Source organism: Moschus berezovskii, chromosome X (genome assembly GCF_049115385.1).
Source record: "Moschus berezovskii isolate FMDL1 chromosome X, NW_MosBer_1.0, whole genome shotgun sequence".
Lineage (NCBI taxonomy): Eukaryota > Metazoa > Chordata > Mammalia > Artiodactyla > Moschidae > Moschus > Moschus berezovskii.
Genome location: NC_142488.1, coordinates 130,908,900 through 130,936,518, shown reverse-complemented (window position 1 = coordinate 130,936,518; position 27,619 = coordinate 130,908,900). Strand labels below are relative to the sequence as shown.

The 27,619-nt window shown below is 41.1% G+C and overlaps 1 pseudogene; it reads left to right on the top strand.

Moving 5' to 3' along the window:
- The first annotated feature begins 3,737 nt into the window (after nucleotides 1–3,737).
- LOC129534997 (glutathione S-transferase Mu 4 pseudogene) lies at nucleotides 3,738–4,368 on the top strand (annotated as a pseudogene).
- Nucleotides 4,369–27,619: the final 23,251 nt, after the last annotated feature.

Here is a 27,619-nt window from a genome sequence, read left to right as displayed (position 1 = left end):
TTCCTGCTGAATGTCTCAAGATTAGTACCACGTACATCATTTATGAGGCCTAGAAAAAAGTGAAAATGCAAGGCCCCTGTTCATAAAGCAGGAAAAAAGTGCCATTAAAGGTACTAAGATAAAATATTTTCATTTCAAATAGAGGGCTTCCCTGGTGGCTCAGCGGTAAAGAATTCACCTGCAATGCATAAGACACATGACACGTGGGTTCGATCCTTGCGTCAGGAAGATCCCCTAGAGGAGGAAATGGCAACTTGTTTGGGGAAAATTCCATGGACAGAGGAGCCTGGCAGGTAATAGTCCACGGAGTTGCATAGAGTTGGACATGACTGATCATGGAGCATTTTCAAATATTACATTTTTTATTAAAATGAAGCAAGGGTAATAGTGATAATCCTATTAGTGAAGAAAATTAAAAGTGTCCTACTACTAATGGCTCAGGGGTAAAGAATCTGCCTGTTATTGCAAGAGATGCAGATTTGATTCCTGGGTCGGGAAGGGCCCCTGGAGAAGGAAATGCAACCCAATCCAGTATTCTTGCCTGGGGAATCCCATGGACAGAGGAGCCTGGCAGGCAACTGTCCATGTGGTCGCAAGAGTTAGACATGACTGAGCGACTTAACAACTGCTGTAAAAAAATAACACAAATTTAGTAGCTCAGAGCAACACAAATGTATTATCTCCCAGTTCTGGAGCTCAGAAGTCCTATATTCAAGACATCAGCAGGGCTGCATTCCTCTTGCAGGCTCCACTGGGGAAAAAATTTCATTTCTTGCCTTTTCAGCAACTACCCCTTGGTTTGTGGCCCCTTCCTTCATATACAAAGCCAGCAGCAGCGCATCTTCCAATCCCTTTCTTGTTTTTCCTGCCCTGTCTATTATTCCTCATCTCTACTTCCCTGATCATATCTCTTTCTCCAACTCTCCTTCCTCCCTCTTTCTCTTTTAAAGACTGTTATAATTGCATTGGACCCACCTGATAATCTAACATAATCTCCCCATCATGAGATCTTTGATTTAATCGCAACTAAAAAGGGTTTTTTTACCAAGTAAGGTAACATAACCACAGGTTTCTGGGGATCAGGACAAGGATGTTTGGGGATGGAGTTGGTGGGACATTAATCTGTCTACCACAATGATTAACAACACAAATGTACAAATTGAAAAAAATATTTTTGGTGTCAGAATATTATATAACACAATAAATTTACTAATACTTTAATAATGTGATACCTTGATTGATCATAAGAATTTTCTGGCTCAGTACTCTACAAATTTATGTATAAGGTTATCAAAATTTATACTTTTAGCAACTTCATTCTCAGTTGACATAATTGAAAGTGCCATCAGTCTCTCTTGGCAAATGCAAGATGGCAAATGATTTTTAATAATTTCAAATTTAGAGAAAGAACTTCCTGCTGATGCAACTGTTATGGGAGCAGATATGAGTATTTTATGGCCTATGGCAACTTTGGGTTAATGTATAAATTTTGGTCCATCTAGAATTTAAGACTCTCATGGAACTATTTTTCTAAAAAGATTTAATTCATATAAATCAGCTTTGTGTAAGTCCAAATTTAATTTTAAATGTTTATTTATACAATAATAGTATATTAATTTTTCCTCTAACATTTCCTATAACTTGTGAAGGTTGTTCAGTTCAGTTCAGTCGCTCAGTCGTGTCTGACTCTTTGTGACCCTATGAACCACAGTACTCCAGGCCTCCCTGTCCATCACCAACTCCCGGGTTTCACCCAAACCCACGTCCATTGAGTCGGTGATGCCATCCAACCATCTCGTCCTCTGTTGTCCCCTTCTCCTCCTGCCCTCAATTTTACCAAGCATCAGGGTCTTTTCAAATGAGTCAGCTCTTCGCATCAGGTGGCCAAAGTATTGCAGTTTCAGCTTAAGCATCAGTCCTTCCAATGAACACCCAGGATTGATCTCCTTTAGAATGGACTGGTTGGATCTGCTTGCAGTCCAAGGGACTCTCAAGAGTCTTCTCCAGCACCACAGTTCAAAAGCATCAATTCTTTGGCGATCAGCTTTCTTCATAGTCCAACTCTCACATCCATACATGACCACGGGAAAAACCATAGCCTTGACTAGACGGAACTTTGTTGGCAAAGTAACGTCTCTGCTTTTCAATATGCTATCTAGGTTGGTCGTAACTTTCCTTCCAAGGAGTAAGCGTCTTTTAATTTCATGGCTGCAATCACCATCTGCAGTTATTTGGGGGCCCAGAAAAATAAAGTCAGCCACTGTGAGGGTTGTACAATAAACCAAAAGTGGCTTCATGATGTGTATATAATTCAATTATAAGGAAAATTAATTTAAAATTTCTCTTCCTCATTAATTAGTGGTTCATTTGAGACTGCATATGAAAACAGTGTTCTTTTCTGTTGAATATGATGATCCCTAAATTTCATTTATATGTCTAAACCTCCTGTGGGTATTTACTTTGCAATGTTTCAGCAGTTTTCAAAAGCAGAGAGTCTAAACTCTTAGAAGAATTCTAATAACTCCTTTATATATACATTATTACCATTCCACATGCACACCTTTATTTTGTACTAATTTACTGACAAAGTTTAATGCCTAACTGAGAGCAGTTCTTGTCATGGAACTCAGGATGTCAAGTTCATATTTGTGTAAATCCTACAGGGACGGACAGGCAAGCCCATTTCCCATTATGTGCCCCAGGGTAGAGTCCTTGTTCACTCCTGCACCAACAGCTCCTGCTACCAGGACTGCTGCTTCTGCAGCTGTGACCACCCACCATGAACAGCACCAGTCTGGACCCAGTTCCTGGGCTGACTGCCTTGGGGCCCTATGTGGGCCAGACTATACAAATGGTCTATTTGTGCCCACATAACCTGCCATTCCTGTGAACCTAAGCCCACATGTGCACACGCTACCATCAAGCACATCTCCACTGTTCATGCATGTGCTTCATTATTTCATCAGATTTAATTTACAAAACACAGATCAAAGATAACATTGCTATGAATCTTTAGAAGGCAACAGTAAAGCTTCCCTGGTGGTGGAAAGGTTAGGACTTCGCCTTCCAATGCAGGGGGTACATGTTAAATCCCTAGCTAGAGAGCTAAGATCCTGCATACCAGGAGGTCAAAAAACAAAAACAGAAGCAATATTGCAACAAATTCAATAAAGACATTTAAAATAGTCCACATCAACAAAACAAAACCAAGCCAATTATGGAGTCCTTCTGGGGGTGGGGTCCCTAAGTCAGTGCCCAAGTGGCACACCTAAGATGACCGTGGTGCCAGTTAGGGCATTTGATACTTAACCGATCAGTGAACATACATCCATGCAACAGGTCTGGTGCTCACTCATGGTATCTTTTTCCAGCCTTTCCTAAATGTGCTATAACAAGGAGGAACTTGACAGTTTCTACCACCAAAATAATAACTCAGAAGCCTGTATGCCTTTGTATTTTCATACCCATTATCTCACCAGAGTGCCACAACCCACTGCAGTAGTGAGAAAGGATTATTGGTTCTAATTCGTTAGTCCTCACAACAATCCACGGAAGTTGTGGATTGGAAGTATTTTTGAAGCTGTCTGACAGATGAAGTCAGAAGTAAATTATTTTCCTATCTACCTCACCAGACTGTTTGGATAACTGAAGTTAAAAGTGGTTATGAAAAGTGTTTTGTCAGCAATGAGGTAGACAGCACATATATTACCACTATTCTGGATCCATAGACCCTGATCATGGCAATGACCCTGGGTTACTGGCACTTCCACAGGCTAGCTCATGTAGTCCACCTGCTCCTGGAATGAACAAACTCGAACTATAAGGAGAAGTACAGGATAGGGGACAGTCCCAACTATGACAGAAGCCAGTGGCTAAGTAAAAAATTCAAGCTGGGCCTAGACTTCCCCAATCTGCCCTATTTAATTAATGGGGCTCACAAGCTCACCCAGTGCAAGGCCACACTTGACTCCACTGCTCACAAGCACAACGTGAGTGGTGAAACTGAGAAGATATACATGGCCGTGATGGAGAGCCGAGCTATGGACACTGCTGATGACTTGGCACGAGTCTGCCACCACCATCACTCTGAGAAAATGAAGTTTCAATACCTGAAGGAGATCCCTGAAAATATGAAGCTCTACTCAGAGTTTCTGGAGACGAGGACTTGGTTTGCAGGGGACAAGCTCACCTATGTGGGTTTCCTGGCCTGCACTTTATATTTGACCCCAAGTGCCTGGATGAATTCCTACAACTGAAAGACTTCTTCACCTGCTTTAAGGGCCTAAGGAGGATCTCTGCATACATAAGTTCAGCTGCTTCCTCCCACACCTTTTATGTTCGAGGATAGCTATGTGGGGCAATAAGTAGCACCCTGGAAGGCAGGAGATGGATCCAGGAGCCAGTGCCGCACTTGCTGGACCTCCCTGCATCCCAGGACCTTACTCTCTCCTTTCTTTCCATTTGCCTCCACTTAAGCCTTATTTGGCCCCAACTGTTTCCCAATTCCATTCATCCAGGATCTTTAAAACTCTACAGCAGCATCACACTCTTCTTCAGTGAAGTCATCACCTGACATTATGCTTTCTGCTTCAAAGACAAACAGACCATCCTTACTTTCTGTGTTATTGTTTTTTTCTTTTTTCTGCCATGAGTCACTTCATCAGAACCCTGGCCTGCAGACTTCAAGCCTGATTTCCTCAGTACTGCCCTGAAGACCAGTCCTGGCCTGGTATGCAGACCCTGCTCCCCCAGTGTGCTCCCTACCCAGCCCTGCCTGTTTACCAATAAAGCCTTAACCACACACACACACACAAAATAATAATAATAAGTAAAATAAAATAAAATTTACATGGAAAAATAAAGGTCCACAAATAGCTAACTTTGAAAAATAAGAACTAAAAAGATCACAATGTTCCATTAGATAATGACATACTTAAAATCTGTAGCAATGTTTTTTGAATCTTTGCTAAACAGGGGTTTCCCAGGTGGCTCAGTAGTAAAGAATCTGCCTGCCAATGCAGGAGCCACAGGAAACACGGGTTCCATCCCTGGATCAGGAAGATCCCTTAGAGAAGGAAAAGGCAACCCACTCCATTATTCTTGTCTGGGATATCCCAAAGACAGAGAAGCCTGGTGGGTTACAGTCCATGGGGTTTCAAAGAGTTGGACAACTAACACTTACCCTTACACAGATTGTGGTCCTCAAATACCATTTCCCACTAAACAAAACCAAAGCTACTTAGAGAAATGGCTGATTGCAGTTCTAAGACAGAAAATGTACAAGATAAACCTGGAACACATTGGCTTGCCATATAGGAAGGAGGCAGTACAGAAATCATTAAGTCATGCTGAAAGGACCCACCCAGGAGCCAACTTGAAGAGGCTTCCAAAGACCGAAGGTAATCAAGTTCAGCATCAATAAGAATAATGACTGCCATAGATTGAAGCACATCAATTATGTTTAAATCCATGAGTTTACAATGATACCAAAAACATAAAACAAATTTTTTAAAGACTAATTAGTTACTTTTAAAGATGCCAATAAACCAACTTATTATTTTGAAAATATATAAATAAAGTAGAAGAATCAAGCTCTTACTCTGACTCCTAAATGAATTACACCATTGAATAGTCAAATAGTAGATGGGGGATGTTTTTCTTAATTGAAGCATTCCAACTAAAAATAAGGGAGAAGTGAAAGAATTACAATTTCATTATTTTGCATTCCTCAATGAAATAATGTATCGAGACACTGATCATCACAAAAAGAAAGATAACAAAGCCTCCTAATGGAAGAAAACACCACTGTTTATGAAGTCACCTTCTCAGAAAACCAAACCTGAATCTGATCAAGTCTCCAGATTCCACTATGACTTTATAAGAAATACAGAAAACAGAGGAACATATTGAATAACAGAATAGAAATGCATTCAACAAAATCAAGACTAGGAAGTTTCACAGGAAAAAAGAATCAAATCTCTTCCTTAAATAAAATGCAAAGGGAAAGAGATGAAGGGCAGAACCAGCAAATTAAAATCATTTAAGAGACACATCAATGAAACACAATTTATTTGGATTCTGATTCAAACTGTTAAAAACTATAGACACGTTTATGAAACAATTAGAAATTTAAACGTTGATTAGATATCTGATCGTGTCAATGAGTTATTATTCTTTACTTTTTGTCATAATGTTTTTGCCTTGATTTTGCTTTAATTCTGTATCTTTTAAAGATACATACTGAAATATTTACACATAAAATGACATGTCTTAGTCTGTATTTAAAATAATACAGGTGTGGAGAGTGAGTGGAATATAGATTTTAAATGACTGTGAGTTTATGGTTATGGAGGTTTGGCAATGATAACATGGGAGTTCATTATATTAATAAGTCTAGTTTTGTTTATGTTTGACGTTTCCCTTAATCATGAAATGTTTAAAATAATATGATACTTTCAACAAGACTATATGAATTAATCAATGAAACAAGAGAAAGGTCAGAATCTGGCTCGCTCTATCTATCTATCTATCCAAAAGGATATCAAATATATAAAGGAAAGCTCAAACAGACTGGTGATATAAAGAATGCAAACTAAAAGAAATGTTGAGGTATCACTTTATATCTATTCCTTGACAAAAATTAGGAAACTGGATGCTGCCAATTGTTGGCAGAAATAAGGAAAATTGAGCTATTTATATATTTTCTGAAGGGATCTTAACATGTAGACCTATAGTGTGCTTATAAGTAATTAACAACCAGTTCTGCAGAAAGAGAAAATATATAGCTTTATCATATATATAAAGTGTGTATATATATATAGTATATATGTTTCTGTGTATACATTATATGGGTGAATTTAACTCAGATGACCATTATATCTACTACTGTGGGCAGGAATCCCTTAGAAGAAATGAAGTAGCCATCATGGTCAACAAAAGAGTCCAAAATGCAGTACTTGGGTGCAATCTTAAAAACGACAGAATGATTTCTGTTCATTTACAAGGCAAACCATTCAATATTACAGTAATCCAGGCCTATGCCCCAACCAGTAATGCTGAAGAAGCCGAGGTTGAACGGTTCAGATGTCCTTTTCATTCTAGGGGACTGGAATGCAAAAGTAGGAAGTCAAGAAACACCTGGAGTAACAGGCAAATTTGGCCTTGGGGCACGGAATGAAGCAGGGCAAAGGCTAATAGAGTTTTGTCAAAAGAACACACTGGCCATAGCAAACACCCTCTTCCAACAACACAAGACAAGACTCTACATACGGACATCACCAGATGGTCAACACCGAAATCAGATTGATTATATTCCTTGCAGTCAAAGATGGAGAAGCTCTATACAGTTAGCAAAAACAAGACCAGAAGCTGACTGTGGCTCAGATCATGAACTCCTTATTGCCAAATTCAGACTTAAATTGAAGAAAGTAGGGAAAACCACTAGTCCATTCAGATATGACCTAAATCAAATCCCTTATGATTTATACAGTGGAAGTGAGAAATAGATTTAAGGGACTAGATCTGACAGATACAGTGCCTGATGAACTCTGGACAGAGGTTCGTGACATTGTACAGGAGACAGGGACCAAGACCATCCCCATGGAAAAGAAATGCAAAAAAGCAAAATGGCTGCCTGAGGAGGCCTTACAAATAGCTGTGAAAAGAAGAGAAGCAAAAAGCAAAGGAGAAAAGGAAAGCTATAAGCATCTGAATGCAGAGTTCCAAAGAATAGCAAGGAGAGATAAGAAAGCCTTCCTCAGTGATCAATGCAAAGAAATAGAGGAAAACAACAGAATAGGGAAAACAAGAGATCTCTTCAGGAAAATTAGAGATACAAGGGAACATTTCATGCAAAGATGGGCTCGATAAAGGACAGAAATGGTATGGACCTAAGAGAAGCAGAAGATATTAAGAAGAGGTGGCAAGAATACACAGAAGAACTGTACAAAAAAGATCTTCATGACCAAGATAGTCATGATGACGTGATCACTGACCTAGAGCCAGACATCTTGGAATGTGAAGTCAAGTGGGCCTTAGAAAGCATCACTATGAACAAAGCTAGTTGAGGTGATGGAATTCCAGTTGAGCTATTTCAAATCTTGAAAGATGATGCTGTGAAAGTGCTGCACTCAATATGCCAGCAGATTTGGAAAACTCAGCAGTGGCCACAGGACTGGAAAAGTTCAGTCTTCATTCCAATCCCAAAGAAAGGCAATGCCAAAGAATGCTCAAACTACCACACAATTGCACTCATCTCACACACTAGTAAAGTTATGCTCAAAATTCTCCAAACTAGGCTTCAGTAATATGTGAACCGTAAACTCCAAGATGTTCAAGCAGGTTTTAGAAAAGGCAGAGGCACCAGAGATCAAATTGTCAACATCCGCTGGATCATGGAGAAAGCAAGAGAGTTCCAGAAAAACATCTATTTCTGCTTCATTGACTATGCCAAAGCCTTTGACTGTGTGGATAACAATAAACTGTGGAACATTCTGAAAGAGATGGGAATATCAGACCACCTGACCTGCCTCTTGAGAAACCTGTATGCAGGTCAGGAAGCAACAGTCAGAACTGTACATGGAACAACAGACTGGTTCCAAATAGGAAAACGAGTACGTCAAGGCTGTATATTGTCACCTTGCTTATTTAACTTATATGCAGAGTACATCATGAGGAACGCTGGGCTGGAAGAAGCACAAGCTGGAATCAAGATTGCTGGGAGAAATATCAATAATCTCAGATATGCAGATGACACCACACTTATGGCAGAAAGTGAAGAGGAACTCAAAGACCTCTTGATGAAAGTGAAAGAGGAGAGTGAAAAGGTTGGCTTGAAGCTCAACATTCAGAAAACAAAGATCATGGCATCTGGCCCCATCACTTCATGGGAAATAGATGGAAAAACAGTGGAAACAGTGTCAGACTTTATTTTTTTGGCCTCCAAAATCACTGCAGATGCTGATTGCAGCCATGAAATTAAAAGACGCTTACTCCTTGGAAGGAAAGTTATGACCAACCTTGATTGTATATTAAAAAGCAGAGGCATTACTTTGCCAACAAAGTTCCGTCTAGTCAAGGCTATGGTTTTTCCAGTGGTCATGTATGGATGTGAGAGTTGGACTGTGAAGGAAGCTGATCACCGAAGAATTGATGCTTTTGAACTGTGGTGTTGGAGAAGACTCTTGAGAGTCCCTTGGACTGCAAGGAGATCCTACCAGTCCATTCTAAAGGAGATCAGCCCCGGTTGTTCATTGGAAGGACTGATGCTAAAGCTGAAACTGCAGTACTTTGGCCACCTCATGCGACAAGTTGACTCACTGGAAAAGTCTCTGATGCTGGGAGGGATTGGGGGCGGGAGGAGAAGGGGACGACAGAGAATGAGATGGCTGGATGGCATCACCGACTCTGTGGACATGAGTTTGAGTGAACTCCGGGAGTTGGTGATGGACAGGGAGGCCTGGCGTGCTGTGATTCACGGGGTCGCAGAGAGTCGGACACGACTGAGTGACTGAACTGAACTGATGAACTTTATTGATATCTAGGCATATAGCATACAATTCATAAATAATGATAAACAATACATTTATTGTAACTTTCATAGAATTAATTGATTTTCATAGAATGCTTTTGTTGATTTTTGCCAAAGTGTTTTCCTGTGGATGAAATGCAAGAAGCAGTGCAGATCTGATATGAATGTTGGTTGATATTTTAGTGCATATTAGGAAGACAGCAAGGGCTTCCCCAATGACTTAGTGGTAAAAAATCTGCCTGCAATGCAAGAGATGCGGGTTTGACCCCTGGGTCAGGAAGATTACCTGGAGTAAGAAATGGCAACCTACTCCATTATTCTTGCTTGGAGAATCCCCTGAACAGAGGAGCCTGGAGGGCTGCGGTCCATGGGGTTACAAAGCATTAGACATGACTGAGCAACTGAACAGGCATTAGGAACAAGGCAAAAGTGAAGCAGTGAAGAAAAGCCCAGGACCAGATGGCTTCACAGCTGACTTCTACCAAAAATTTAGAGAAGAGCTAACACCTATCCTACTCACTCTTCCAGAAAATTGCAGAGGAAGGTAAACTTCCAAACTCATCCTATGAGGCCACCATCACCTTAATACCAAAACCTGACAAGGATGCCACAAAAAAAAAAAAAAAAAACTACAGGCCAATATCACTGATGAACATAGACACAAAAATCCTTAACAAAATTCCAGAAATCAGAATCCAACAACATATTAAAAAGATCATACATCATGACCAAGTGGGCTTTATCTTAGGAATGCAATGATTCTTCAATATCTGCAAATCAATCAAAATAATACACCACATTAACAAACTGAAAAATAGAAACCATATGATTATCTCAACAGATGCAGTGAAAGCCTTTGACAAATTAAACATCCATTTATGATAAACAACCCTCCAGAAAGCAGGAATAGAAGGAACATAACTCAATATAATAAAAGCTATATATGACAAAACCTCAGCAAACATTATCCTCAATGGTGAAAAACTGAAAGCATTTCCCCTAAAGTCAGGAACAAGACAAGGGTGCCCACTCTCATCATACTATTCAACATAGTTTTGGAAGTTTTGGCCACAGCAATCAGAGCAGAAAAAGAAATAAAAGGAAACCACTTTGGAAAAGAAGAAATAAAACTCTCACTGTTTGCAGATGACATGATCCTGTACATAGAAAACCCTAAAGACTCCACCGGAAAATTACTAGAGCTAATCAATGAATATAGTAAAGTTGCAGGATATAAAATCAACACACAGAAATCCCTTTCATTCCTATACACTAATAATGAGAAAATAGAAAGAGAAATTAAGGAAACAATTCCATTCACCATTGCAATGAAAAGAATAAAATACTTAGGAATATATCTACCTAAAGAAACAAAAGACCTATATAGAGAAAACTATAAAACACTGGTGAAAGAAATCAAAAAGGACACAAATAGATGGAGAAATATACCGTGTTCATGGATCAGAAGAATCAACATAGCAAAAATGAGTATACTACTCAAAGCAATCTATTGATTCAATGCAATCCCTATCAAGCTACCAAGAGTATTTTTCACAGAAGCAGATCAAATAATTTCACAATTTGTATAGAAATACAAAAAACCTCGAATAGCCAAAGTGATATTGAGAAAGAAGAATGGAACTGGAGGAATCAACCTGCCTGACTTCAGGGTCTACTACAAAGCCACAGTCATCAAGACAGTATGGTACTGGAACAAAGACAGAAATACAGATCAATGGAACAAAATAGAAAGCCCAGAGATAAATCCACACACCTATGGTCACCTTATCTTCAACAAAGGAGGCAAGAATACACAATGGAGAAAAGACAATCTCTTTAACAAGTGGTGCTGGGAAAACTGGTCAACCACTTGTCAAAAAATGAAACTAGAACACTTTCTAACACCATACACAAAAAGAAACTCAAAATGGATTAAAGATCTAAACCTAAGGCCAGAAACTATAAAACTCCTAGAGGAAGATGTAGGCAAAACACTCTCTGACATAAATCACAGCAGGATCCTCTATGACCCACCTCCCAGAATATTGGAAATAAAAGCAAAAATAAACAGATGGGACCTAATTAAAATTAAAAGTTTTGCACAACAAAGGAAACTATAAGCAAGGTGAAAAGACAGACTTCAGTAGGGGAGAAAATAATAGCAAATGAAGCAACTGACAAAGAATTAATCTCAAAAATATACAAGCAACTGCTGCAGCTCAATCCCAGAAATATAAATGATCCAATCAAAAAGTGGGCCAAAGAACTAAACAGACATTTCTCCAAAGAAGACATACAGATGGCTAGCAAACACATGAAAAGATGTTCAACATCCCTCATAATCAGAGAAATGCAAATCAATACCACAATGAGGTACCATTTCACACCAGTCAGAATGGCTGCTATCCAAACGTCTACATGCAATAAATGCTGGAGAGGGTGTGGAGAAAATGGAACCCTCTTACACTGTTGGTGGGAATGCAAACTAGTACAACCACTATGGAGAACAGTGTGGAAATTCCTTTAAAAACTGGAAATAGAACTGCCATACAACCCAGCAATCACACTCCTGGGCATACACACTAAGAAAACCAGAACTGAAAGAGACACGTGTACTTCAATGTTCATCGCAGCACTGTTTATATAGCCAGCACATGGAAGCAACCTAGATGTCCATCTGCAGATGAATGGATAAGCAAGCTGTGGTACATATACACAATGGAGTATCACTCAGCCATTAAAAAGAATGCATTTGAATCAGTTCTAATGAGGTGGATGAAACTGGAGCCTATTATACAGAATGAAGTAAGCCAGAAAGAAAAACACCAATACAGTATGCTGCTGCTGCTGCTAAGTCACTTCAGTCGTATCCGACTCTGTGTGAACCCATAGACGGCAGCCCACCAGGCTCGCCCGTCCCTGGGATTCTCCAGGCAAGAACACTGGAGTGGGTTGCCATTTCCTCCTCCAATGTGTGAAAGTGAAAAGTGAAAGTGAAGTCGCTCAGTCATGTCTGACTCGGAGCGACCCCATGGACTGCAGCCTACCAGGCTCCTCCGTCCATGGGATTTTCTAGGCAAGAGTACTGGAGTGGCTTGCCATTGCCTTCTCCAGCAATACAGTATACTAGTGCATATATATGGAATTTAGAAAGATGATAACAATAACCCTGTATACGAGACAGCAAAAGAGACACAGATGTATAGAATAGTCTTTTGGATTTTGTGGGAGAGGGCGAGGGTTGGATGATGTGGGAGAATGGCACTGAAGCATGTATATTATCATATGTGAAACGAATTGCCAGTCCAGGTTCGATGCATGATACAGAATGCTTGGGGCTGGTGTACTGGGATGAACCAGAGGAATGGGATGGGGAGGGAGGTGAGAGGGGGGTTCAAGATGGGGAACACATGTACACCCGGGGAGGATTCATGTCAGTGTATGGCAAAACCAATACAATAATGTAAAGTAATTAGCCTCCAATTAAAATAAATAAATTTAAAAAAAAGAACAGAGAATATAAAAAATCTCAGCAGAGAAACAGAAAGTGTAAAACTGTGAAAGGGAAGTGTTAGTCACTCAGTTGTGTCTGGCTCTTTGTGACCCCGTGGACCATAGCCCACCAGGCTCCTCTGTCCATAGAATTCTCATGGCAAGAATACTGGAGTGGTTCGCCATTCCCTTCTCCAGGGTAGCTTCCTGACTCAGGGATGGAACCTGGGTCTCCTGCATTGAAGATTCTTTACCATCTGAGCCACCAGGGAACCTAATAAAAGAGAAGCAAATGTAAATTTTAGAACTGAAAATATAACTCTGAAATTTTAAAAAGCACTAGACAGGCTAACAATATAATGGACATAACAGAGGAAAGATTCGGTGAGATTTGAACACAGTTCAACAGGAATTATCAAATCTGAAGAACACAGAGCAAAGATTCTTTTGAATGAAAGGAAATTCAGGGACCTATGTATCAATCTATAAATGTTAAAATCCTACCACAAGTGTAATTGCAGTTCCAAAAGGAGAAAAAAGAGAAAGAATGTGGCACAAAGAACATTAGAAGAATAATGGCCAGAATTCCCCCAAATATAGTAAAGACATACATTTATAGATCTAAGATGCTAAGTGAAATCTAAACAGGATATATATGAAGAAAATTGGATTAGTCTACATTGTAATAGTATTGGTGGCATCATTTTGAAATATTCTAGTCAAAGCTATGGTTTTTCCAGTAGTCATGTATGGATGTGAGAGTTGGACTATGAAGAAAGCTGAGCACTGAAAAATTAATGCTTTTCAACTGTGGTATTGGAGAAGACTCTTGAGAGTCCCTTGGGCTGCAAGGAGATCCAATCAGTCGATGTTAAAGGAAATCAGTCCTGAACAAATATTCATTGGAAGGACTGATGCTAAAGCTTAAAGTTCAATACTTTGGCCACCTGATTCGAAGAACTGACTCATTTGAAAAGATCCTGATGCTGGGAATGATTGAAGGCTGGAGGAGAAGGGGACAATAGAGGATGAAATGGTTGGATGGCATCACTGACTCAATGGACATGAGTTTGGGTGGACTCTGGGATTTGGTGATGGACAGGGAGGCCTGGCGTGCTGCAGTCCATAGGGTCCCAAAGAGTCAGACATGACTGAGCGACTGAACTGAACTGAACCAATATACTCACACATCATATATACTGCCACAGAGAGGATAACAAAGAAATATGAATAAAAATCAAAAGAATTCATTGAAAGCCCTGTAATCTTAATTTGAACTGGAAACACCACTCTGAACTCACAATTCATTTTCTCTTTCTAAAAACCACACAGTTCCTAGTTCTGTTCACTAAAAAGGCCTTTAAAAGTAATGACAACCCAGTAGCAATGAGCACCCCTGACACTCAGATACTGGTCTGAGTAGTCTCAAAGTAAAGCATTTGCCCCCAAAAGGAGCCAAGTCTCCTCAGAGAAATGACTGACCCTGTTAGAACAATAAATATTCAAGATGAGTCTGTAACATCTTGTTTTGTCCATAAGCAAGGAATTTACCAAACAGGAGAGAGATCTGTCAAAATGAACCAAAAGTCAAATTTACGGGGCTCCCACTGGCCAAAAATGAGCTAATATGAGCATTAAAAAAATAAGGACTTCAGTGGATTAAAAGGTAATGATCATTAACAAATCCATGAATCCACAATGCTTCTAAAAAGTTAGGAAATTATTATCACAAATTCTCAAACCATGAGGTGAAATGTTGACAGGAAAATTTATAATTGATAGATTGAGCTGCCAGTACCTACACTCACTGATGAATCTGAATATCACTAAAAGTTGGACAACCAAACAATATGTGTCTCCTAATAACATTATAGGAAATACACAGTAACACCTATGAAGTAATTTTGCTAAATGATAATAATAAGTAATAATCTAATTAAGCCTCTATATCTAACTCTAATTATAGGAAATATGGGATATGGAGGAAATATTACATGACACCAACAGACCAGCCAAATCTCATACGTTGGAAATTCTAAAGAAAAAATAAACTGGTTTCTCCAAAAAATGTCATTAAGAAAAAATAGAATGTGTGCGGAGGGGGAGGTGCTATTGTAATAAAAAAGAGAGAGATTTAAGAGACATAGCAATCAAATACAATGTAGTTTGGATCCTAATTCTAAGAAAGCAAGTGCAAAAACAAAACAAAACATTTTTATACATTCAGGGAAATGTGAACATGGAGTACGTAATACTAAAGAAGTATTATTCTAGTATACATGAGATGATATTATGTCTATGTTTTTTTTAAGTGTCCCTAGTGGTACAGATGACACCACCCTTATGGCAGAAAGTGAAGAGGAACTAAAAAGCCTCTTGATGAAAGTGAAAGAGGAGAGTGAAAACGTTGGCTTAAAGCTCAACATTCAGAAAACTTAGATCATGGCATCTGGTCCCATCACTTCATGGGAAATAGATGGGGAAACAATGGAAACAGTGTCAGACTTTATTTTGGGGGGCTCCAAAATCACTGCAGATGGTGACTACAGCCATGAAATTAAAAGACGCTTACTCCTTGGAAGGAAAGTTATGACCAACCTAGATAGCATATTAAAAAGCAGAGACAATACTTTGCCAACAAAGGTCCATCTAGTCAAGGCTATGGTTTTTCCCGTGGTCATGTATGGATGTTAGAGTTGGACTGTGACGAAAGCTGATCGCAGAAGAATTTATACTTTTGAACTGTGGTGTTGGAGAAGACTCTTGAGAGTCCCTTGGACTGCAAGGAGATCCAACCAGTCCATTCTAAAGGAGATCAGTCCTGGGTGTTCATTGGAAGGACTGATGCTAAAGCTGAAACTCCAATACTTTGGCCACCTCATGGGAAGAGTTGACTCACTGGAAAAGACTCTGATGCTGGGAGGGATTGGGGGCAGGAGGAGAAGGGGACGACAGAGAAGGAGATGGCTTGATGGCATCACCGACTCGATGGACATGAGTTTGAGTGAACTCCAGGAGTTGGTGATGGACAGGAAGGCCTGGCGTGCTGTGATTCATGGGGTCGCAAAGAGTTGGGCACAACTGAGTGACTGAACTGAACTGAACTGACACCATCTTTCCCTGGTAGAACTTATTTTTTTAAAGAAATGAGTTAACCCACTCCTCAGTAAAGATTATCTTTGGCTACTTAAATCTTTCCTTAGATCTTTGTTTAGCTGCTTAATTCTTTGTTAGGGAAGATTATAATGGATGGATCAGGCTGTCACCAAACCAGCTGAGTAATCCTAGCAGCTCTTCTACTCCAGCACCTCCTTAAACACTACCCTCTGGACCATGTAGCTGTTCTTGGTTCAGGTTTCGGGTGGCCAGTGGTCTGCTTCCTAGCCCTGATGCCATATCACTACAACCATCACAGACTCAGCTTCTGCTACCTTGGGAACCGCACAGTTATCCACCAAGGGTTATCTTTCTTCTTGCTCCATGAGGAAGCGATTTTCTCCTTTCTTCTATTACAGCTGTCTCAACTGACCTCCGGAGGGCTGGCTCAAAAATGGCCACAGCCTCTCTAATGCCAGTTCAGATGGAAAATTCTATATGTCAAGGAGGAGGTGACGTCACAAAGCCAGGATAGGAATGTCTACCTCTTTGTACCTCCTCATGGGCTAGGGCATCTCTACTGGTCAGCTCTCTGCCAGGGCACTGAATGGCTCTGGGGCCCTTCAGATTCTCTCCTCTCTATCTGACTTCCTGAAGAACCCTTGACTGGTCCCCACCCCTCCTTTGTGCATGGCAAGAGGAATGGGGTATTAATCTTAGTGTCCTTGGAGCACCATGTTGCTTCCCTCTGAGGGCTCAGGGGTTCTCATCAAAAAGGACCCTAGGAATTGCATCCACATCACAGAATTCCAGAGCTCTGCATGTAGATAGCTCATTCAGGACACTACTACCCAGAGAGAAATGAAAAGCCATCTCTTCCTGGAACAAAAATGAAACACAGGAGGAGGAAACGGCAAGCACAGGCAGCTTTAAGAGTGAAAGGAAAGAGCTGAGCAAGCAAATTAGGCCTTTTCTCTGGAAAGTAAGGCCAGGCAGAGGTACCACAAGGGCTTCTAATGCTCAAGCAGTGATTAACACCCCAAATGGAGACCGAACAAGAGCTGAGCACAGCAGCACAAGATTTCAGTCTCTAATAAAAGTTCAGGGTGACTGAAGGACATTTTTTAGTTCATCCCAGTAAGGAACACCACTTAGACAAGAAAAAATTTCTAAATGCTCACAGTTAAACCATCTAAGTGATTTATTTTGATAGAGAGACTATAGAGACAGACTAAAAATGTAGATACATGTACATTTCTACAGTCTGTCTTTTCATTAAATATACATACATGATATGAAAGCTTGCTTAAAGAGTATCCTTGCTGCCACTTCAGGGGGTGCAGGTTCAATCCCTGGTTGGGAAACTAAGGTCCCACGGTGTGGCAAAAAATAAATAAATGCAGCATATCTGAAGTCTAAAAAATAATAATGTCATGTTGTGTTATTTCTTTGTGAGTTTATTGTTGCTTTTCCAGAAAAAGTTCTGACCAACTAAGTCATGGGCTTGGTTCCTTTGCCTTAGCTGTTATTCAGGAAAAATCCACAGCCCCTAGCCAAAAGGTCCCACTTTCACTGGGTTGTAGATACCCACACTGCAGGTATATGGCCCAGAAAACCACCCAAAATCATACAAAAGCAAATGACCCACACCCACTTTGTCCTCTCCAAAGTTAGACTAGCTCCCCAAGGTACACTCTGGTGTCTTATTCCACCCTACCCACCCCAGAGGTAAGAAAGCATGCATTCATTATCTATTCACATACAAAGTAGAGTTGGGTTTCTTTTTTAATCATTTAGTAAAACTGATGGCGCATACTGTGTGCCAAACACTGCTATGAACCCATCACATAGAAATGCTAACTCCTTTATTTCAACCAGGAACTTGTACGCAGCCACGGTTCTTTATTTCTGTCCACACTGGCCTCTTACACCAAGTTCATGTGTATGTTTCAAGGAGGGCAGGCATGTATATACATTGTCCTTGAAGCAGACCCCCACCTATTTGTAATAAATACTTGCCAGATAGAAAGAAAAATTCTCAAAGGCTATTTATGAAGCTCCCAATTTCCTCGTGGTGCCATGTAGGACACTGTAATTACAAGAAACATTTTCGACTCTGCTTCTCTGACTGCGTGGCTGGGAGGCCCAGGGAGTGGACCATGGTAACCACTCTTCATTTTCCTGGGCCATTGTAACTCTAATGAGATCTGTTTTGATTACAACTAGAACAATGCACAGCAGGTGAAGCCATATGGAACCTGGTCATCTTGAAGCAGAAGCCGAAAGCAGGCTTTTGTCCTACTCAGCTCTGCATGTGCATTTTCTAAAAATCAAGTCCCACCTGGTCCTACCACTGTGACGTAAGAACAGAAATTGTCTGAGGACTGAAGCTTCACTCCATGCCTGCACTGCAAATAGGAAATCAATTGCTGAGTGCCTACTGTGTGCTTGGTTCTGGGCTGGCTTGTTCTTCTGTCTTCTCATCAAACTCACGGTGAGCCAATTATCCTAAGTGATATTCTACTAAAACTAAGGCCCAAAGAGGTCATCAGAACTGCCTTAAGTTGCACAGCTTAAACGTGACAGCACCAAACCTCCTCACCCTAGTGCTTAAATGTTTTCTCTTCCCAGGGACATTGCCATTGAAATCTTAAACTTTCTGTACTTTTTTTCATTGCTTGACTTGGATAAACAGATGGTCATAAAATATTCCGTTCTCCAGAGGGACTCTAAGCTCTTCCTGTGACATACTAAGTGATAACTGACTGTGGGTAGCTGCTGACGAGGCAGAAGCCCTCACAGCCCACCTGTCTCTGATATTTTCCATTCAGAGTGGTGGGGGGAGGGGAACGTGGGGGACAGGAGGGGATGGGTTGGAAATCAGATCCCAGAACCTCACATATCACTGTGAGTCTTACCCTGCTCACCTGGACTACTGCCCTGATATAGGCTGGATAAATTCAGGTATGAAAAATTCTATCATTGAACATAATCGTTTTTTATCAGAATCACAGTACCTCTTTCCTTCCTTTCCTCCCTCTTTTACCTGCCATCCCCACCCCCAACATCTCCCTCCACCATGGCTAACCTAGTCAGTAGCATGGAGAAAGCAAACTTAGAGTCTGCCAGTTCAGGGTCACATTGGTCTATTAAAGCCTAACAAAGAGTAAAGCTTTATGCTGAAGAAAACAGGTTTACCTTGAATTTGTGAATTGAGAGCCTATTGAAGGAGCCAGAGAAAACCTTTAATATTGGGCTAATTATTGACTGCAATAAAATAGTATTTAATTCTAGGCGGCCACGTGGCCTAGCAGACTCACCCTCATATGAATGTGTACTCTACACAGAAAGGAGCTTAGGTTCTTATTAGAGAATTTAAGTATTGGCTATAAACACCCAGAAATAATACAATTATGTATTTGTGTGTAAATATGTCAAATGATTGATGCAAAGATGAATTATTTTCTAAAATAGAACTGACTCTTCTCAAGACCAGTGTGAATTCCTATCATCAAGGGAGTTCAGATCTCTCTCAAACCTCTAGAAAACATGTAACGACTTGCCCTGGGTTCTTCCCGCACAGCCCCCTCCCCAAACCACTGTCCAACATGCAGACTCACCTCTGCTCAAAGCTCTAGCCCAGTGCCACAGCCGCTAGGCACTGTGGTCTTAGGCACGCTACTTGGCATCAGGTCAGCTTTTGCTCCGTCTTACTGTCAATGTGCATGCTCAGTGGCTCAGTTGTGTCCGACTATTTGCGACCCTATGAACTGTAGCCTGCCAGGCTCCTCTGCCCACAGGACTTCCCAGGCAAGAAGACTGCAGTGGGTTGCCATTTCCTTCTCCAGGGGATCTTCCTGACCCAGGGATCGAACCCACTTCTCCTGGGTCTCCTGCATTGGCAGGTGGATTCTTTACCACTGCATTACCTGGGAAGCCCCTTATTGTCAACATGAGACCTCCAATTCCTGCCATGGATCCTCTATTCTGAAACTCTGGTCTTAGTCTCAATCTTGACCTGCTTACAACTTCAGTCTGGAAGCCAGGAGACCCAGGCAGGGCCCAGTGGTTTCTTCCTGAACAAAGAGATGCCTTCCTTCAAACCCCAGCTCGGAGACTAGGTCCCATTTATATGTTGGCAGCCGGTCTTCTTGCAGATGTCACCATGCTTTTCTGATGCCATGCTTTGCTTGGCCCCCAGCCACCTCCACACCGCTGTTCTACTGCTTCACTCACACCAGGTAGTCAGGCTTGGTTCAATGTCAGCAAACTCTTTTGAGGTTGGCCTGGACACTCAGCTCACCTAAACCTCAACTTCCAGTAGAATCTACCTAGCAGTGTTCCAAGTACCACTCTTATGCCTGGCCTCTCACATGACTATGGGCACAGAAGAAAAAACCACAGCCCCATAGACTCAAATACTGAGGGGAAATGAATTGCATTTTCTCTAGCATCCAGCTGAACCAGTGCAACAAAATGGTTTTTGGGGGATTAAAAATGCTTTAGAGAGGGGACAATATTTCACATGCCAACTGCTTTAATAGTCATTCTTGTCTGTGCCCATGAGCTGTGGAGGCCAGAGTGACTGACTAGGAGTACAGGTCAAGAAAGCAATTTGCCTAGCTATCATTTCCATTCCTACTGAGAATACAAAACCATTCAAACATACTTGCCTTTTTTTCCCCCTTAAAACATCTCTTCCTCTATAAAATGAGAAAGTTCTTTATAATAATGTGGAATTTCAAACAGAAGAAAGAGAGAAAAAAAAAAAAAACAGTTGTCCTAATACTCAAAGCCAAGAACGATTTTTTTCTTTTTTTTTACCTTTTTCTTATCTTCAGCAGCTGAAACCCATTTTGGAGCATCTTAATGCCCAATGAATAATGGACTCCTTTTCCCTGTCCCAAATGTCTGTCAGGTATTCTGGGAGCACTGTCCTTCACAAGGGATGTGGCAACCTGCTTCAAGAGGAGGGAATATAACAGCTCTTCTGCCTGTCCTCACCCTACCCCTGTATTCCCCACTACTGGGGACAAAGAACAAGGGCATAAATACACTTTCAAAACACCATCATTTGCTAAGTACTTACAGATCTACCACCTTCAAGAAGTTCTTAGGTTAATTCAAGAAGGGTTAGTATGTATAAAATAGATAACTAATGAGAACATATTGTACAGCACAGGGAACTCTGCTCAATACTCTGTGGTGACCTAAATGTTAATTCCAAAAGGGTGGGGATATATGTATAGCTGACTCACTTTGGTGTACAGTAGCAACTAAATCAACATTGTAAAGCAACTATATTCCAATAAAAATTAATTTAAAAAAATTAAAAGGGACTAAAGTTGAGCAAAAAGAAAGGCAGTGCATCCCTTTCTTTGACAACTGAACATTGTTGAATATCGACGAAGAAAAACCATCAATGGGGGAGGGAGGTGGGCAGTGGGTTCAGGATGGGGAACACATGTACACCCATGGCTGATTCATGTCAATGTGTGGGAAAACCACTACAATATTGTAAAGTAATTAGCCTCCAATTAAAATAAATTAATTAATTTTAAAAAATAAATAAAAAAAAACATCAATGGATGGAGAACCAGGCTCAAATCTCATCTCAGACTCTATGGTTAGAGACAGAGTCTTTGAACCTTTATCTTCTGGGTTAGAGATTCTTCACTTGCAGGGTGAGGGATTTCCAACACTTTCTAGGGGCCTCCCCAGTTCTAGGACTTATTTGAATTCCAAAGGCACCAGAAGAACTGTGTTGGGAGTTGAGAGGAGGGGTCAGGCATGACAACTAATAACCAAGATCTGAGGTGTAAAGTTCCAGGTGTCAATTTTCTGCAGCAAATCATCACCCAGGCTGATGGAACAAATCCTTTGTAATGCTAGCACAGGAAGTCTGGTGCCCCGGTTCCTGGATAATGTCAGAAAACAAGGAAGACCTGGAGAACAGATTGAATCCCATCCCTAAGGGATCACTAATACTTCTTTTCAAAAACGCCTGAGAAACCATAGACACATAGGAATTTCTCATATTTGTTTGGCACAATAAAGTTCTATCACTGACCTATGAAACAAGATCTCAAGTCAAACAATAAGGCAGAAGTTAAACAACAGGAAAATAGTTAAATAAGTAACAGAATATCATTCATCAATTGAAAATGCTTTCAAATAATAGCTGATGAAATAGGAACATTCACAGATTATGTTAAGGAGAAAAAGTAGGATTCAGAAATATACAAATGGTATAATCCCAACTATTTTTAAAGCCAACACATGGATAGAGCAAGGACAAGAAAGAGACATACCAGCAGTGTTACACGGAAGCAGGACCAGTTACATAAATAGCAGGACTCAGTGCAAAATGGAAATGTGAGGCTGCTGTTCAAAACTTAAGAATGTCAAGACAGGGACTTCCCAGGTGGTCCAGTGGTTAGGACTCTGCACTTCCACTGCAGAGGCCACTGGTTCAATTCCTGGTTGGGAAAAAAAGACGCTTCATTAAGGTATTTCTGGGTGTTAATAATATCAGTTAGTTTGTATTTATCTGTATTCACCAGATTCTATTCGTGAACATACACTATCTTTTATTTTGAGAAAATATGAGTGAAGTTTAAAAGAGCCAACAAAAGTTAATGGATATTGACCTATAATTATAAAGGAGCCTGATTTGGAACACCAGTCATACTATTGCAATACATCACAGACAGATGGAGATTAAATCTGGGATGAAGGGAGAAGTGGCAATCTGGCCAGAGGGGAAAAAGTCAGAAGGTGCCACAAAAAGATAGGGAGAGGGTAAGGGAGCTCTACAAGTGACTGAGTAAACAAGGCCTCAGCTGGCTGCCGAAAAAATAAAAAAAGTCCCTCCCCCAATCTAGGAAGACATGAAAGATGTACAGACAAAAATTATGGTTCTACAGGAGTTATATATATATATATATATATATCTGATTCATTTTGCTGCGCAGTAGAAATACAACATTGGAAAGTAATTATACTCCAATTTAAAAAAAAATATTTTTAAGTAGTGGTCTGCTAAGGAACAAAAGGCACCCAAGTATGGAGGGGCACCCAGACATTTTCCCATGCTAGGTGGCAGAGGCAAGGCCCAGAGGACTCTATGCTAGTATTCAGTATATCTTTGTACCTTCAGGCTCGTATGAAGGGGAACCACATATATTTTACTGATTTATTTAAAGTAATGTTTATTGTCTGTCTCTGCCCAACTAGAGTATAAGGTCATCAAGGACTAGAATTGTTAACTGTTTTGTTCACTATTGTACCCCAGCCCTTAGGAACATGCCTAGCACATGTGAGCTGTTCTTAGTCGCTCAGTCGTATCCGACTCTTTGCAACCCCATGGACTGTAGCCCACCAGGCTCCTCCTCTGTCCATGAGGATTCTCCGGGCAAGAATATTGGAGTGGGTTGCCATGCTCTCCTCCAAGGGATCTTGCCAACCCAGGAATCGAACTCAGGTCTCCTGAATTGCAGGCAGATTCTTTACCATCTGAGCCACCAGGGATAGTAGGCACTCAAAAAAAAAAAAAAAAAAAAAAATCATTGAATGAAGTAATTGTGAGTTTGGTCCAATTCTTATCTCATTACATGTAAAGTGGAGATTAGTAGTAACTAGGCTAGGCCAAGTATCAGGAACAATCCCAATGGAAAAAAAAATAAAATCCTTATTTTTGAATTCCAAAGGGAACATGAGAGATTCCTTCTTAATTATTCACTGCCTTGATTATTCATTGTTCATCCCAGAGGGGATGGGGAAAAAGATATACAACAGGGTCGGGTGTGAGCAATACACTCATCTACATCTCATTAAGATAAATCAATTCCTGGGAATTCCCCAGAAGACAGGCAGTCTCTCTGCTTAGCTTCACGATGTGACCTCAGACCCAACACAATCTCAGGGTCATTCTGAAATTGTATTAAAAATTCCTGCCACCACACTGTCTGTGAACAGGTGGAAGAGAAAAAAAGGAAAGCAATTACTGAGACAGTAGGAGCTGAGAAGGGTTAAATCTGGGCCTGTGAATGAACACAGCCCGCCTCCTTCTCCAACCAGATTGTGCTTGGCCTGTGCCTGGAGCCCCTGATGCAGTCTGGTAATGCTCCCTCACAATGGTGGCCCCCCTAACCCAATTCCAAGAGGCCTCTCCTCCACATTTCTCACCTACTCTCAAGAACTTTGAGAAGGTGAACATAACCACAAAATGCTTTTCCCCCTCTTCTTTTTGGGCCACCCCTCTCCCCAGCATAATAAAGAGGAAATGTCTCCAATGTTCCAACATTATCCACTGCAGGTACTTTTCTGAACCAACAGAGAAATGCAGGCACGTACCTGCCCCTTTCTATTTTCTTTCCCCGAGGCAGCCTTCAGTTCAGTTCAGTTAGGTTCAGTCACTTAGTCGTGTCTGACTCTTTGCGACCCCATGAACCACAGCACGCCAGGCCTCCCTGTCCATCACCAACTCCCAGAGTTCACTCAAACTCATGTCCATCGAGTCGGTGATGCCATCCAGCCATCTCATTCTCTGTCGTCCCCGTCTCCTCCTACCCCCAATCCCTCCTAGAGGCAGCCTTAAAGAATGTAATTACATCAAGTCAAAAAATAACAGCTCAGGAGAATGTTTTCAGCCCCTGTAGAAACACGGGCTGTCTTCCACATTGGCCCACAATGCAGGGTCCGACTAAAGGGTTGAGCTGAGCTCATACTTAACTAAAGAGCGGGAAAGGAGAAGAATGTCCTTTTTGAATCTTTGTTCACAGCTGTGAATTCTAGGCTGTGTGTGGAGACATTCTAAAAGGTCCAGCTATCCACCTTCCTAGCCTGGAGTTAGGACAGAAGTGGGACATTTGAGAGTCTCCTGGTTTAGACGCAAGACTGTGGGGTGCACACAGGGGCTGTAAAGTCCCAAGCCCTGACTTTGCCACAGAACTTGTGGGCAGGATGCAGCTCCTGCAGGAGAAATGAAGTACAGCAGAGCCCTATGGGTAGCCAACTTAGGGATTTAAGACAAAACACAATTTTCCCTAAGAGAGTGCATTCAAACTAGTAGTAGAATAAACCACCTGCTACAAAGGAATTTGAAAAGTTGAATCCAAAAGTGGAAAATAGTCAGGTTTTCTCACTGCAGATGAATGAAAATGTATACTTAAACAGTCTATGCTAGCCAAGATAAACTTGGTAGGACCAGCCTCCTTCACACCAAGAGAATTTGTTCCATGAACTTTGCTAACAGTATATATCAGTAGTGTTTGCGCTCATAAAGCTTCTACTAGCTGGATGACCCCAGGGAAGTTAATAACCTCTTTGTGCCTTGGTTTCTTCATCTATAAGATACAGGCAATAATACCTATCTTAGAAGGACTGTGTAAAAATTAGGAATGATGTGTATAAGGTACCTAGGACATGATAGATAAGATAGCAATGATGTTCCAGTTATTATGTGATAGAAGAAGTGATCAAGAAGATAATTTTCCCTTGTACCTCTGCCTTTGCCCTTAACTGCTACCAGTTTATTGGATATTTAGAAGAAAAAAAGATAAGAAAATTCAAATTATGACCATTCTATAATGATGAAAGCTGCTTCTATGGAAGCAGGTATAATCAAAAATTATAAAACAAATTTCAGAACCTATATGTGAAGTATAGTTGACATGGAGATTATGGTGAGCAATGAGGTAGAAAAACACCAAGGATGGACACTGGTTCACAAGCTGCCCATAACGATTAGCGCATGGCTGATAATGACTCAATATGGCTTTTCTGAAGAAATGAGGGTGAAGAAAGATCACTGGTTTTCTATTAATAGTAACAAGACTACTCAGTGATCTGTAGAGACCATGCCTGCTTCCACCGCTGAGCAGTTGTCTCCATGAAGACCATCTCCATGCTTCCCTGCTTCCTAGTCCATGCCTCTCAGAGCCTCCTTGACATGCTATGTTGTGTTTCTTTTTTGCAGATCCATTTTCCCAGGTGGCACAGTGGTAAAGAATCTGCCTGCCAATGCAGGAGACACAAGAGCTGTGGGTTCAATCCCTGGGTCAGGAAGATCCCCTGGAGTAGGAAATGACACCCAACTCCAGTATCTTTGCCTGTAAAACTCATGGACAGAGTAGCCTGGCAGATTACAGTCCATGGGGTCACAAAGCGTTGGACACAACTGAGCACACACACACAGATTGGTGGCCCATAGTCATAAGTTCCTTTAGAGCAGGATTTGATCTTACACTTCTTTAGGACTGTGTAAAATTGACCAATACAGGAAAAGTCCCTGACACTGCCCAGTATGCTCAGCAAATGTGTTAATGTGATGAAGGGCAGAAGAGCTGTGCCATCCTGGTCTCTGATCACAACATTAACCCCAATTCTCTGGCTGGTTCTTAAAATTCTGTCCTTTCTTCCTCCCTTTGTAGCCCTCACCTTGCTGAACATGGGACCCATCAACAAAGGAGGTCAGCAGATAGGATGAATTAATGAAAGGCATGCTGCCAAGATTGCTGACATCGTACTCTTTCATCACCATACAGAACCAAGCAGCTTGCTGATAAGAGTGTAGGAGGTTACTTGTTGCAAACAGTTCAAAGCAAGCAGGAAATATGCCTCCACTCTTTGTATGTCAGGAGTAGGGAATCGAGAGTCTTCTCCACTGACAAGCTTTAAAAATGGCAGTATTACCAAGTAATGATGAGACAGCCTACAGTATTAGTGTGGGTTAATGAAGTTCAAGAATCGATGCTTTTGAACTGTGGTGTTGGAGAAGACTTTTGAGAGTCCCTTGGACTGTAAGGAGATCCAACCAGTCCATCCCAAAGGAAATCAGTCTTGAATATTCATTGGAAGGACTGATGCTGAAGCTGAAACTCCAATACTTTGGCCACCTGATGCAAAGAACCAACTCATTGGAAAAGACCCTGATGCTGGGAAAGATTGAAGGCGGCAGGAGAAGGGGACGGCAGACGATGAGATGGTTGGGTGGATCACCGACGTAATGGACATGAGTTTGAGTAGGCTCTGGGAATTGGTGATGGACAGGAAAGCCTGGCATGCTGCAGTCCATGGGGTCTCAAAGAGTCAGACTGAGAGACTGAACTGAACTGAACTGAATGAAATTCAATCATAAAAGTCACATTAGTTTGCAACATAATGCCTGGAGAACCATCACCAGTGGTGCCTATGAAATGAGTCCTTCCTGACAAGATGGGAGGCATGGTATGGAAGGTAGCGTCCACTGAGATGCAGAAGTGGGGACACTTGAAGCCTGGAAGAAATTAAGACCTTTAAGCTACTTTCCAAAAAGATAAAACAGTTGAAAGAAGGAAGGAATCAAAAACTTTAAAAAAAAATCTGAGTGTGTGTGTGTGCATGCATGTGCGTGTGTATTTCTGACTAGACTGCCAGTTTTTTTTGAGGACAGGGACAAGATCTGCTTCCTCTGAGCAGTCCAGCCCCTGGTAAATGCCATGTGCCTAGTAGCTGCTCTTG